At 37.5% G+C, this 4,842-nt stretch overlaps 1 long non-coding RNA gene across 1 annotated transcript; it reads right to left on the bottom strand.

Annotated features, from left to right (window-relative positions):
• Window positions 1-2,227: 2,227 nt before the first annotated feature.
• LOC125405431 (uncharacterized) lies at window positions 2,228-3,997 on the bottom strand. Its single transcript, XR_015736367.1, has 3 exons — window positions 3,492-3,997; window positions 2,554-2,729; window positions 2,228-2,455 (listed from the first exon to the last, which is right to left on the bottom strand). It is a non-coding gene; the product is annotated as an uncharacterized LOC125405431 (long non-coding RNA).
• Window positions 3,998-4,842: the final 845 nt, after the last annotated feature.

Here is a 4,842-nt window from a genome sequence, read left to right on the forward strand (position 1 = left end):
TATAATTTATTTGTAATTATAGAGAAGGTTTAATTTGATTAACTATCTTGGAGATACTTTTTTCAGTTAAAAAGTACTTTCTACCAAAATTATCCATACTACTTTGAAAAATATTCATTTTTATATGCATGGAATTCAATAATTTCAGATTCTTCTCCCTATGCATAACAATTTGCGAAAAAAATGATCTCTCTTTTTCCAGATATCTGCTTTCTATTGCTGTGGACTTTGCAGTTAGATGTTCAGCATCCTGATTGCAGGCATTTGACTTTGCGAGCATATGCTAACCTAGGAAATGTGCTATGTCATATAAGCTTCCTCAGTCAGAGGTTTAGGATAAAGTTGTACACAGGCAGTCCTCAGGTTTCAGAAGATATCTTGATGGGTTTTTTGGGTCCTTATTTTTAAAGAAATAGAACAGATTGTACACAACATAGAACAAGAAAAAAAGAGAGCAAAAACTGACCACTAAGAAGACAATGATTAAGTATGACCAAAACAAAACAAAATAAAAAAATGAGTAGTGAAGGTTGTAGGAGGAAGCAACAGCATATGTAATATTGATGCTAAACATGGCATATGTTTACATTATTTAAACCCTCTTATGCATATTGTTTTAAAATGCCTGACTTCTATAATTTTCGTGGGATCTGTCTCACACAGATGTCAGGAACAGTCGGCCTTGCCTGGGACAATGTACATACAGGTTTTGCTTAGTGCCATAAGAAGCTGATAATTGGGACATAGCCAGAGACTGACTGGTAGAATCTCACTCTACTGATGACTGTATTAGCTGTGTTTGTATGTGATTGACAAGTGTGTGTATTCAAGTTATAGTTGGAATATGAAAAAAGAAAGAGAATGATCTCAATTCTATCAATGGTAACAAATCAAAAGTAAATTTCATGATTTCCCTCAGAGTTTCTGACTCATCTCTTGATGTAAGATTCTATTCTGTATGCAGTGACTATAATTTATTACTATTGGTTAATAGAGAATCGACCTTGACCTATGACAGGGACAAATATAATTATGCAGGAAATCTGAACAGAGATATAGAGAAAGAGTAGCCAGGATCAAGGAGATACCATGTAGATACTAAAGCAGAAATATGGCATTAAGACACAATCATGTGGCTATAACAGAAATCAGTTAATTTAAGATGTAAGAGCAAGCTAGAAATACCCTTGAGTCATTAACCAAACACTGTTCTTATGGTTATAGATTCTGTGTGATTATTTGGTTCTGGGTGCATGGGAAACTTAAAGCAGAGTCTCTGCTTTCATCATGGTGCCAAACGTTTGAAAACGAGCATCAACATAAAGACTAAGAATGGTTTAGAAAGGATTTTAATCCCAAAAAGGGGAGTAAAATTGCAGCTTCTTGGTAGTCACAATTTTCAAAAAGGTTTTTTGTTGTTGTTGTTGTTAACAGTGAGTACAGACATGACTCGCTAAAGAGACAGCTTCCTGGATCACACTGGAAGGACAAACGGCTCTGGACCTTGTAGAATGTCCAGCTTCAGAACACTTAAATAGTGTTTGTGAGCAGTATGCTATAAATTGCTTTATGTTCACATATATCTCAAGCGTTCCAGAACTAGGGCATTATTGTTGATTGCAGAGGTGTTGGACATACCTCTGTCATCTTGCACTGAGTGGATTCAATAATCAGAGGAGCTGGGCTGATCTTTTCATACCTAATAAACATGAAAAATAAAAAAATCTGTGAAAAACGATTACACATATGTGATAAAGATAGATTCATTTAAAATAAACCTCTGAAGAGATCATAGTTGTTTTAAAAATGTATATAGACTTAAGAATAAAATCTATATCAGCAGGTATATAAAGAAACACATTTTAAAAAATGAATGTCTTTTTAGAGACAGTAAATACAACATCAAACAATAGAGACTGTTGTAGATTGAAGGAGTAAAGATAATAAAATAAATGATAAAGTAAATACTTACATAGTAAGTCACTTAAAGAAAGAATGCAAACAAACAGTATGAATTATATTTATTAATGTGATTTCTTTGAATTTTTTTCAAAGTTTATTAAATTATGAAAGTTTCCATTTTCGCCCCTCCTCCCAACACCCTCCCACTCCTCCCCCCCCCCGTCCCCCTCCTCCTCCCTCTCCATCCCTAAGAGCAGTCAGGGCTTCCAGCCCTGTGGGAAGTTTAAGTTCCTCCCCCCTCCCTCCAGGTGCAGGAAGGTGAGTATCCAAACAGACTGGATCCCAAAAATCCAGTATATGCAGAGGAAACAAGTCCCAGTGTCATTGTCAATGGCTTTTCAGAAAGGCTCCGGGCCAGCCACATTTAGAGAATCCGGCCACATTCAGATAATCTTTTTGGATCACGTGCTCGTTCAATCCCAGTCCAACTGGCCTTGGTGAACTCTCATTAGATCAGTTTTTGACGGCAGAGGGACATTTGATTCAGGGCCTCCTATGGGATATGAAAGTATATATATTAAAAGCATCAAAATTTGAGTTTAACTATATGCTTTTAGTTTTTCGGTTTTTCAAGACAGGGTTTCTCTGTACCTTTGCAGTCTGTCCTGGAAATAGCTCTTGTAGACCAGACTGGACTCAAACTCACGGAGATCCACCTGTATCTGACTCCCAAGTCCCAAATGATTAAAGGTGTGCAGCATCATGTCATGGTGGATATGTTACTTTTGAAAAGATGTCCTGCTTTTATTTCCACAGAAGATGAGAACCTGTGGATTGTTTCCAGGCTATTGTTGTATTATGGAACAAGACCTCCCAAAAGGTCTCTAGAAAACCTTTAAAAAAGTTTCCCAACAAGCAACAGTAAACATTTTGAATAAAATTACATGTTAATTTCCAAACAATTATTTATGCTTGCAACTCAAAATGTGATGGAAATAACCTATTTTTGAAGTCCTTATGCACTTATGTTATCACAGAACAGAAATCTAGATCCTGCTATTTAGAATCTTCAGTGGAGTTGACTACATAATATATCAATGACTCTCATCAGAGATGCTAATAAATCACTTGTTGGGAATAAACACAATGATGTGCACCAAATCCTATAGAGTCTTATTATTTTGCAAAACTATGTTCAGATGTTTCTTGTCTTCAACAAAATCCCGCCAGAAAGCAACATACATCTGCATTGAAATGATTGTAGAAACATTCCAACAGATTCATAGTTGCTTGATGATTCCCAAGTACCAAAGTTTTCAAGTCTCACCTTTATTATTAGACATAAGAATTTAGAGTCTGAGATAAGACACAAGGTAAGATCTGCATTGATTCAAATCAAACAAAATGACAGATCCAAAATCAATGAATTCTGGTTGTTCAATTATTTTAAAGAGTAGTATAAAGTAGAACTCTGACATAAAAAATAATTGATTTTCAAGAAATCTCATGACCTGACTGATATCATGAATAAGCTATACTATATAAAGCATAAAGAAACATGGATAGAAGTAAGAATAATTTGTACTTACTTTACTGGTTGAAATATTCGGTGACTTTAAGGTTTCATGAATAAAACTGCAGTGTCTTAGCCATTCCCACAATGGATCTCCCAGGGGATAAGAAACAGCGGAATTCCCCTCGTCTCTGACAGATACAGAAGTCTGTGATCAGTTATCCTCCTTGCATATATGTGGTGAATTATCTTCCTTGCATATAGAGAACACTCAAGCCTGAGACAGGGATGCCACATGTTTAAAGAGAAGCAGCAGTTTCAGGTGCAGAAATGTTTTGATACACAGGTGACACAGCATTCCTGAGAGCTGTAATCCTGGGAGTAGAACAATATCTGTCTTTACTAATTTTCATAGGCTCTCTCAAGTATATGTGAAGAACAGTCTGCCTCTGCAGACTGTTTCCAATTCACATTGCACCAATTTCAAGTATGCAGTGTGTCTATGTCAAGCTATTAAGGTGTTTGTAAGAGAATGCTTAACAACACCCATTTAAATGCTTGGTGTCTTGAAAGAGCCAGAGGTTGCTCTAGATGCACTGTCCAGGATTTCAACATTTCAAAATAGTGTGGCTTTTTTTTTTGCTACTGTTGAACCATGAAAACTGCTTTTAAAGAAGCTGCAGCAAGCTGCCAACAAAAAATCATGACTAAAAAGAAGCCATGATTTCTGGTGTTATTTTGTGTCTAGATTCCCTTTCCAAGTTCGCTCATGTTTTATTTTTATATACTTTATTTATTTATTTATTAAAAATTTCCACCTCTTTGCCACCTCCCTTTTCCTTCCGCCTCTCCACCTTCCCTTCCCTCTCTAGTCTTTAGAGAAGTCAAGATTCCCTGCCCCGTGGGAAGTCCAAGGTCCTCCCCTCTACAACAGGTCTATAAAGGTGAACATCCAAACAAACCAGGCTCCCACAAAGTCAGTCCATGCAGTATAATAAAAACCCAATGCCATTGTCCTTGACTTCTCAGTCAGCCTTCACGTTCAGAGTGTCCACTTTGATCACATGCTCCATCACTCCCGATCCAGCTGGCCTTGGTGAGCTCCCATTAGATCAGTCCCACTGTCTCAGTGGGTGGACACACCCCTCGTGATCCTGACTTCCTTGCTCATGTTCTCCCTCCTTCTGCTCATCATTTGGACCTAGGGAGCTAAGTTTATTGCTCCTATGTGGGTCTCTGTCTCTATCTCCATCCATTGCCAGATGAAGGTTCTATGCAAAATATTCATCAGTATGGCTATGGGACAACACCAGTTCAGGCACCCTCTCCTCTGCTGCCCAGGGAAGAATCTGGGGACCTCTCCTTGAACCTGGGAACCCCACTAGAATCAAGTCTATTGCAAACCCTAAAATGGTTTCCTTAGTTGA

This window comes from Myodes glareolus, chromosome 24 (genome assembly GCF_982192425.1).
Source record: "Myodes glareolus chromosome 24, mMyoGla1.1, whole genome shotgun sequence".
Taxonomy (NCBI): Eukaryota; Metazoa; Chordata; class Mammalia; order Rodentia; family Cricetidae; genus Myodes; species Myodes glareolus.